Below are 10,853 nucleotides of genomic sequence, written 5' to 3'. Positions count from 1 at the left end.
GTCAGGAAACTAAAATACCTCTTGGTCTGGGTAGACACTTTCACTGGATGGGTAGAGGCCTTTCCCACAGGATCTGAGAAGGCCATCACAGTCATTTCTTCCCTTCTGTCAGATGTAATTCCTCAGTTTGACCTTCCCATCTCTATACAGTCCAATAATGGACAGGCCTTTACTGGTCAAACCACCCAAGCAGTTTTTCAGGCTCTTGGTATTCAGTGGAAACTTCATACCCCTTACCATTCTCAATCTTCAGGAAAAGTAAAATAGACCAATGGTCTTTTAAAGACACACCTCACCAAGCTCAGTGTCCAACTTAAAAAGGACTGGACAGTACTTTTACCACTTGCCCTTCTCAGAATTTGGGCCTGTCTTCAGAATGCTACAGGGTACAGCCCATTTGAGCTCCTGTATGGACACTCCTTTTTATTAAGCCTCAGTCTCATTCCAGACACCAGCCCAACTTGGACTGCACCCCAAAAACTTGTCATCCCTACTGTCTTCTGTCTAGTCATACTCCTATTCACTGTTCTCAACTACTCATAAATGCCCTGCTCTTGTTTACACTGCCAGTTTACACTGTTTCTCCAAGCCATCACAGCTGATATCTCCTGGTTCTATCACCAAACTGCCACTCTTAACTTCCGCTTAAAGTAAATAAATAATCTTTCCTGGCAGGGCACCTTCCAATACTTTCACCCTGATGACGTCCTAGTCTTTACTTTCATACTCACTCTTATTCTTGTTCCCATTTTTATGCCACCCTCTACCTCTCCCCAACTATCTCCACCACACTATCAATCTCACTTACTCTCTCCTAGTTGTTTCTAATCTTTCTTTAACAAATAATTGCCAGCTTTGCATTTCTCTTTCCTCCAAAATCACTGAGGCCTCGACTTACTGCTATAAAAAGGGGACTCTGTATATTTTTAAATGAAAGGTATTGTTTTTACCTAAATCAATCTGGCCTAGTATATGACAACATAAAAAAAATTCAAGGATAGAGCCTAAAAACTTGCCAACCAAGCAAGTAATTATGCTGAACCCCCTTGGGCACTCTCTAATTGGATGTCCTGGGTTCTTCCAATTCTTAGTCCTTTAATACCTGTTTTTCTCCTTCTCTTATTCAGGCCTTGTGTCTTCCGTTTAGCTTCTCAATTCATTCAAAACTATATCCAGGCCATCACCAATCATTCTATATGACAAATGCTCCTTCTAACAACCCCACAATATCACCCCTTAACACAAAATCTTCCTTCAGCTTAATTTCTCCCACTCTAGGTTCCCACACCACCCCTAATCCCGCTCAAAGCAGCCCTGAGAAACATCACCCATTATCTCTCCATACCACCTCCCCAAAATTTTTGCTGCCCCAACACTTCAACACTATTTCATGTTATGTTATTTTTCTTAATATAAGAAGATAGGAATGTCAGGCCTCTGAGCCCAAGCTAAGCCATCATGTCCCCTGTGACCTGCACGTATATATCCAGATGGCCTGAAGCAAGTGAAGAATCACAAAAGAAGGGAAAATGGCTGGTTCCTGCCTTAACTGATGACATTACCTTGTGAAATTCCTTCTCCTGGCTCAGAAGCTCCCCCACTGAGCACCTTGTGACCTCCATCCCTGCCCGCCAGAGAACAACCCCCTTTGACTGTAATTTTCCACTATCTACCCAAATCCTATAAAATGGCCCCGCCCCTATATCCCTTTGCTGACTCTCTTTTCAGACTCAGCCCACCTGCACCTAGGTGATTAAAAAGCTTTATTGCTCACACAAAGCCTGTTTGGTGGTCTCTTCACAAGGACATGCATGACGCAAACCATGTTAAGAACCTGAGACTAACAGCATCCTTGATCCCATCTCCATGAGGAAATGGGTTGGGGCTGCAGAATGAGGCAATCCCCACAATCAATTCTGCCAAACACTACTCCTCAACAACTGAAAGTGGACAACTGAAAGGCATCTAGGGAGCATGTCTATCAGAGATCTCATTTTGGAGGTAGTGGGGTATGGTCAAGATAATCTCCTCTGTTCCCTAGGGGCTTCCTAGTCTCTAGTCTCAGGCCACACAGTCCATGAGGAGTGACTGATGGATCTGCACAGGGAACACTAGGGAGGGAGAGAGAAACAATGCATGCTTCCCTGCTGCCCTACCCTCTCCACCCACCTCAAAGATTCTGAAAGAACTGAATTGGTGAGAGTGAATCTTTTGCAGCAAGTTCTATTATTAACCCTGAGAACAACGACTTCCCTTGCTCCCCTGCTGCCTTAGCTCTCTCCAGAATCTGCCTGGCTCCATCTCCTCCAATTGACTACCAGGGAGTACCAGACTCCTCGGCCAGCCTCCCCAGCCACAAACTGTCCTTAAGTGAAGGGACGATGAGGCGATGGAACGACGAAGTCTGCACTCCAAGGGAACTGGCTGATTGCTGCTGGACAACTGCTCATTGTTTCTAGCCCACTCTGCAGTTCCCTCCTCTCTTCCATGAGAGTGACAGAAGCTGCGTGGATGGCAGAGCTGCTGCATCGTTTAGGAAAAGTGGATTAGACACATGGCAATTCAGTGGCTTCTTAAGCGGAGTGCAGCGCTGCAGTCTTGATAAAGTTGTAGGCTTGTTTACAAGCTGTAAACCAAATTGTTACACTGTGAACTTAGCAAAACAGGGGCTAATATTTCCATTCCCAATGGGTAAACTGAGGCTGGAAATTACAGACTATCACAATTCAAAAGGACTAACCCAGTTGTCTCGTTGAAAAGAAACAAAAAAGGGCCAGAGAGAGCAAAGGAATGTGATCAAGATCGCAGACTGGCATCCAGGGCTAGAGCTCTGTTCCTATGGCCATGAGCAGAAGTGCTTTTTTTTTCCTATTATATGCATTCTCCATGTTGTCCAAGCCTTTCCCCCAATTCTTCACTATCCCCTTTCAGTGCTGACTTATCTCAGCCATGACTTTCTCCCACCCTCTATTTCTATCCTGCATTATCTGAAAGCCCTGTAGAAGGAAGAGAGGCCAATCTGGGAGATAGGCTGTCCTCAGGAAACAGGCCGGACCTCATAAGTGCTGCCCAAAAAAACAAAAAGTGACAAGTGTATGTATGCAAATTAGAGTTCCTAAGTGAATTATAAGGGGAGGCCAAGGAAAGCCAAGGTCATTACAGGGAGCTAATTCCAAGGAAAGTGACATTGGTGGAGAAGCATTTAGGAGATCACTTTTCTGAGTTACAGAAAGGCCTCTGAGGCTACTGGGTGGAATAGGGCAGTGGAGGCTGCTGGGATGGGAAGTGAGGGAGAGGAGGCATTCATCTGGCTTGAAGAGGATATAGACTGTTAAATTTTAAAAGTAGAAGACTATTAGCCTGAGGCTGTGACTGTAATTTGAGTTGCTTTCTAACAAACTGCAACCTAATTTAAGAGCACAGGACTACCTCATCTGAATTCTCAGATATTGCACATTCAGTTCCAGACCACTGCAATAAAGCAAATATGACAGTAAAGTGAGTCATATGAATTTTTAGTTTCCCAGTGCATATAAAAATTATGTTTACACTATATGGCCATCTATTAAGTGTGTGATAGCCTTATGTCTAAAAAAGTATACATCTTAATATTAAAATATTCTATTAATTACTAAAAGATGCCAAGGATCATCTGAACCTTCAGCAAGTCATAACCTTGTTGCTGGTAGAGTATCTTGCCTCCATGTTGATGACTGATGACTGATCAGGGTGGTGGGTGCTAATGGTTGGTGTGGCTATAGCAGTTTCTTAAAATAAAACAATAAAGTTTGTGCATTGATTGACTCTTTCATGAAAGATTTCTCTGTAGCTTTCAATGCTGTTTGATAGCATTTTACCCACAGCAGAACTTCTTTCAAAATTTGAGTTAATCCTCTCAACCCCCACTGCCACTTTATCTAAGTTTATGTAATAGTCTAAATCTTTTGTCGTCATTTCAAGAACGAATACAACGTCTTCGCCAGGAGTACATTGCATCTCAGGAAACCAATTTCTTTGCTCATCCATAAGAACTAACTCCTTTTTTTTTTTCTTTTTTTTTTCTTTTTTTTTTTGAGACGGAGTTGTGCTCTTGCTGCCCAGGTTGGAGTGCAATGGTGTGATCTGGGCTCACTGAAGCCTCCACCTCCTGGGTTCAAGTGATTCTTCTGCCTCAGCCTCCCAAGTGGCTGGGATTACAGGCACACTCCACCATGCCTGGCTAATTTTTGTATTTCTAGCAGAGACGGGATTTCACCATGTTGGTCAGGCTGGTCTCCAACTCCTGACCTCAGGTGATATACCCACCTCAGCCTCCCAAAGTGCTGGTATTATAGGCATGAGCCACCGCGCCCGGCCTCATTTGTTAGTTTTATCACAAGCAGCTATTCCATGACATCTTCAGGCTCCACTTCTAATTCTAGTTCTCTTGCAATTTCTACCACATCTGCAGTTATTTCCTCTACTGAAGTCTTGAACTCTTCAAAGTCATCCATGAGGGTTGGAATCAACACCTTCCAAATTCCTGTTAATGTTGATATTTTTACTTCACCCATGAATCACAAATGTTCTCAATGGCATCTAGAATGGTGAATTCTTTCCAGAAGGTTTTTTATTTACTTTGCTCAGATCCATCCATTTTGTAAAGCCTTACGAAATGTATTTCTTAAACAATAAAACTTAAAAGTTGAAGTTATTTCTTGATGAGCTGCAGAATAAATGTTTTGTTAGCAGACATGAAAAAAATAATCATCTTGTACATCTCTATCAGAGCTCTTGAGTGGCCAGGTACATTGTCAATGAGCAGTAATATTTTGAAAAATAATATTTTTTTTCTGAGCAGTAGATTTCAACAGAGGGCTTAACATATTCAGTAAACCATGCTATAAAAAGATGTGCTGTCATCCGTCAGGCTTTTTTCCATCTACACAGCACTAGCAGAATAGTTTTAGTATAATTCTCAAGGGCGCTAAGGTTTTTGAAATGGTCAATGAGAATTGGCTTCAACTTAAAGCCTCCAACTGCATTAGACCCTAACAAGAGTCAGGCTGTCCTTTGAAGCTTTGAAGCTGGATATTGATGTCTCCTCTCTAGTTATGAAAGTCTTAGATGGGATCTTCTTCCAATAGAAAGTTGTTTTACTTACACTGAAAATTTGATATTTAGTGTAGACACCTCCATCAATTACCCTAGCTAGATTTTCTGGATAATTTGCTGGAACGTTTACATCAGCACTTTGCTGCTTCACCTTGCACTTCTGTGTTATCAAGATAATGTATTTCCTTAAACCTCATGAACCAACCTCTACTAGTTTCAAACTTTTTTACTACAGCTTCCTCACCTCTCTCAGCCTTCATAGAACTAAGAGTTTTATGAAGTTCATAAAAGAGAGTTAGACTCTTTGTCTGGATTAGGCTTTGGCTTAAGGGAATATTGTGTCTTATGTGATCTATCCAGATCACTAAAACTTTCTTCATATCAGCAATAAAGCTGTTTCAGTTTCTTATCATTTGTGTGTTCACTAGAGTAGCAATTTTAATTTCTTTTAAGAACATTTCCTTTGCATTCACCACCTGGCTGTTTGGTGCAAGAGGCCTAGCAGTTGGACTATCCCAGCTTTTGATATGGCTTCTTCACTAAGCCTAATCATTTTTAACTTTCGAGTTAAAGTGAGAGATATGTGACTCTTCCTTTGGCTTAAACACTTAGAAGCCATTGCAGGATTGTTAATTGGCCTAATTGCAATATTGTTGTGTTTCAGGATATAGGGAGGCCTGAGGAAAGGGAGAAAGATGAGGCGGGGGGACAGCCAATTGATGGAGCAGTCAGAAAACACATACAACCTGTATCAATTAACTTTGACATCATATTTGGGCAGTTTGTGGTGTCCCAAACAAGTACAATAGTAACATTAAAGATCACTGATCACAGATCGCCATAGCGTGAAAAAGTTTGAACTATTAGAAGAACATCCACAATGTGACACAGAGACGTGAAGGAGCACATGCCGTGGGAAAACGGTGCTAATAGACTTGCTCCACGCAAGGTTGCCACAAACCTTCTATTTGTACTAAGTTCAATATCTGCAAAGTACAATAAAATAAAACACAAGAAAATGAGTATGCCTGGAACATTTTTGGTAACAAAAGCCAATTACAAGTAATTGAACTTCAACCAATCACAGGCAGCCAACTCATCAAATCATGTCCAAAAAGGGCAAATACTTTATCACACCACATCCAAATAAGGCAGATTCCTAGCTGTCAGATGATATCTCTACTCAGCTTCTGTGTGTAGCCTGTAAAAGTTCACTGCTCACAATGCTTGGCTGAGCTTTCTGAACTTTGTCTGGTTCTGTGTTGTATTAGTCAAGGTTCTCCAGAGGGACATTACTAATAGGATATATGCATATATGAAAGGGAGTTTCATAGGGAGAACTGGGTCACACTATCTCAAGGCAAAGTCCTACAATAGACCACCTGTAAACTCAGGAAGAAAGGAGCCAATAGTCCAAAAGGCTCAAAAGCAGAGAAGCCGACAGTGCAGCCTTCGGTCTGTGGCCAAAGGCCCGAGAGCCCCCAGCAAACCACTGGTGTAAGTCCAAGAGTTCAGAGACCAAAGAACCTGAAGTCTGATGTCCAAAGGCAGGAGAAAAGGGAGGAAACATCTGGCATGGGAGGTGAATGAAAGCCAGAAGACTCAGCAAGCCAGCTTACCCCACCTTTTCCCACCTGCTTTGTTCTAACTGAGCTAGCAACCAACTGAATGGTGCCAATCCACACTGAGGGTGGGCTTTCCTCTCCCAGTCTAACTCAAATGTCAGTCTCCTCTGGAAACATCCTCGCAGACACACCCAGAAACAATAATTTACCAGCTATCTAGGCATCCTTCAATCCAACCAAGTTGACACCTAATATTAACAATTGTGTTAGTGCTGACTGATGCATGCATCATTCTTTGCTCAAATAAACTCTTTTAAATATAATTTGTCTAAATTTTTAACAAGGTCTCCAGAGTTGCTAAAATCTAGGGATTGGGTGTTTATTTCAAGTTAACTCTTCCCAGGTATTTGGCTCTGGTTAGATTCAGAGACAGCTCAAGAGCACCCTGAGAGTTTCCTCATTTGTTAAAATGGGGATAATAATATAAAGGTTGCTTTCCTCTCAAGTTATTGCTGTGAAGATCAGACAAAAGAATAAGAGAGTGCTTTCTAAACCATAAGTCAAATATATACCAGGGAATTATATTTTTTCACAAGTTGCAGTTTAAGGCACAGCTACTCGCTTTTCATATTCCACCACTCCCTAAACTTACCAGTTATTGTATCAATATTCTAAGAAAAAAATGCATTGTTCTGCATTTTTACCTACTTACTTTCAACAGGGTGAGTCAGGATGTAGCGATCTGTGTAACGGTGCCTTCTGATCTTGGCACATGCAGGAGGAGTAGAGAAATGTACACAGGACTGAGACTAAAGAAACCTTGATTCTTGTCTCATCATGGCTCCTACTTGCTGCCTGACCCTGGACAATCCTCTCTCTATCTTTCAGCCTCAGTGTTCTCAACCAATTCCAATTCCACCTGCAGCAGCCCACATCTTCTATCTACCCCTTTCCTGCCATAATTTTCCTCCATAGAACTTACCCTATTTCACATTTTATATTTACTTATTTAATGTGTTTATTGTCTCTTTCTCCTTAGTAGAACATAAGCTCATGAGGGAAGGTATTTTTATCTTTTTTGTCCACCACTATATCCTCAAGGGCAAGATTAGTGCTTTATGCCTGAGTCTCTCTGTGACTAAATACATGAATTAATGAAGACTAAAGATATTCAACTAGATGACTTCAGATTTACCAATATTAATTGTTTGAATCTTTGATTTAGTCATGAGGTATTTTTCCATGTGGTTTCTTTCTACCTTGCATTATCCTCCCCCAAAAGAATTATAAGAAATGCTTCCACATTCAATGAGCTTAAAAACAGCCGGAATGATTCACGTTAGATCTAAAGGCTTTCTTATACACAGAAATGAATTCTATGTTAGTTCCTACAACAGAAATAGATCTCAATTTTTCCATTTGAATAAAATGTGTTTCTCAATGTATATTACTACTAGAATGCAGGCACTTGGCCCTTCTGTTCATATGTATGCCCAAAGAAACAAGGTAAGCAATTTGAAAGTAGGGCCTTAGTAGCTACCCAACGGAACAGTATGAGGGAAGCCTGGGCCCATTTCCTTGAGGAGTCTAGTTCATCAGAAAGAAGTGATCCTGCCCAGTTGCAAAGAGATGGGTGAGATTTTTTTTTGGTCTAAGTTTATCTGTTACTAAAAATGCCTTAAAAAGGCATTGGGCTGTGCTGTAGATTTGAATTTCTTCCCTCTGAAACTCATGTTGGAATTGTATCCCCAGTGTGGTAGTGTTGGGAGGTGGGGCCTAGTTGGAGGGTTTTAGGTTATAAGGGAAGATCCGTCCTGAAAAGATTAATGTTCTCTTGTGGAGGTGAGTTCTTATTCTCTCTTTTCTCATAGGAATAGATAAGGTTGTGGGAGAGTGGTTTCTTAAAAAGAGCCTGGTTTCCTCGGTTTCTCTCTCTTGCTTCCTGTCTCACCATGTGATATGTTGTTGCATGACCTGCCTTTCTACTTTCCAACAAGATTGGAAGCAGCCTGAGGCCCTCACCAGATGCAACTGCCCAATTTCAAACTTTCTAGCCATCAGAATTGTGAGGTAAATAAACCTCTGTTCTTTATAAATTACTCAGACTTGGGTATTCTATTATAGCAACACAAAAAGACTAAGAGACTATTTCAGTTTTTCTAGTGGGTGTCAGGATGACTCAGCTGAAGAAAGAGCAGACTGAGTAGGGACTGAGTCATTGCTTACATATCTAAGCCACGTTGTTACCTGCAAAGAATGGAGAATGGATGTTCTTCCCTGCCAAAGAATGGGAGGAGAGAAAGAGCTAAGATTTCAGCATAACAAAGTTAAGACTGAACCCAGAGGGAACTAACTGCCAGAAATAATGAGGAAGCACATGATTACTGGGCAAGATGCTAAAAACTTCTGCTTTGGAAATCCTTGCAAACGAAAATTCTCCATAGAATTCAAAGGGCTGTGAGTTCAGAAAAACCTTTAAGAATTCATGGCAATGAAAAAATGTGGGCCGGGAGTGGTGGCTTATGCCTGTAATCCCAGCATTTTGGGAGGCCGAGACGGGTGGATCACCTGAAGTCAGGAGATCGAGACCAGCCTGGCCAACATGGTGAAACCCCATCTCTACTAAAAATACAAAAAATTAGCCGGGTATGGTGGCGGGTGCCTGTAATCCCAGCTACTCAGGAGGCTGAGGCAGGAGAATCACTTGAACCCGGGAGGTGGAGATTGCAATGAGCCGAGATCACGCCACTGCACTCCAGCCTGGACAACAGGAGCAAAACTCTGTAAAAAAAAAAAAAAAAAAAAAAAAAAGAGAGAAATGTGATTAAAAATCAAATATGCATGTAGAAAGGTAAAAGTATTGGCAGTGGAAAGGGATGATTAATTCCTGCTGATCAATTTTTGAGGTCCTACCCGAGAGTCTATTATACTTTCTTCTTAGAAGAAAAATGGTTGAAACCTTTTCATCCTCTGTGTGTCTGTACCCCTGTGAAAGGAAAATAAAATCTCAGGACTCCAACTCACTATACCAAAGGGAAAAAAAATAAAGCTTTGAAACTGAGTCATGTAAAATGCTGACTTTCCTTTTGTTCCTAAACAGATAATGAGACAGGAGGACATATATCTACTCAAGGGGCCTCCCTCACCCTGACTATGTAAATTAACAGCTTATCTTCTCAGGTATGGAACAAAAGGAAACTAAAAATTGTCCCCCTGTCCTCCCTGAGATGAATGTATATTTGACTTCTGCTCTATGTTTACTTTACCTTAAGCAAAGCACAGATTTATGAAGTGCAAGACAAATATATAATTGGCTATTCCTCTACCTTTTCCTTTTCATGTAACGGGTAGATTCAGTGATGGCTAACCCAAGCCTCACAAAAATGTGACATACTCTCCCTTTTTTTTCCTTCCTCCTTTCCCCACCTGCCCACTTTTTCCACTTTAAATATTGAAGCCCTCAAAATCCTCTTTGGAAAAAATTGTGGGCCACAGATCCTACTATGGCTTGTGTCTCTTCTTCCTAGGGACAACCTCAACCTTGACAAAATGAACATTTAAATTAATACAGACACTGTTTTTGGTTTACAAATTGGCAACCATGATGAAATTCTGAGTGGAGGTGGCCCTGGACATGTGGCAAATCTCCTATCAGTGCCTGGTACCAACTTGGGCTATTTTTATTGCTCAAACCGATAGGACAACTTGCTGAGGTCTAGAAACTTCATCCTCTCCAGCGAAGCCCTGATCTCCCAAAATTGGGGTGAGATCTAAGGTTTATTTTGCTGTTACAATTCCATTCTGGAGTTCTGCTTGCTTCTGGAAAAGAAGGTGACTTTTCCTGCTTTTACAATGGTAGAGAGCAGTCTTTAGCCTGAGCCTCATTCCTGGATAACAGCTAAGTTGAGATTTTGTCTTAAAAAATTCTCTTTAATGACTAAGTTAGTGCCAGAGGTATTCAAACCAGAGTGACTCCATCTTGAATAAGGGATGGGTAAAATTAGGCTGAGACCTGCTGGGCTATGTACTTAGTCACAGAATGAGAAAGGAGGTTGGCACAAGATAAAGGTCACAAAGACCCCACTGATAAAACAGGATGCAGTAAAGAAGCCAGCCAAAGCCCAATAAATCCAAGATAGCAATGAAAGTGACCTCTAGTCATTCTCATTGCTCATACACTAATTATAATGCATT

This window comes from Macaca mulatta, chromosome 11 (genome assembly GCF_049350105.2).
Source record: "Macaca mulatta isolate MMU2019108-1 chromosome 11, T2T-MMU8v2.0, whole genome shotgun sequence".
NCBI lineage: Eukaryota > Metazoa > Chordata > Mammalia > Primates > Cercopithecidae > Macaca > Macaca mulatta.
This window is presented reverse-complemented; position numbering follows the sequence as displayed.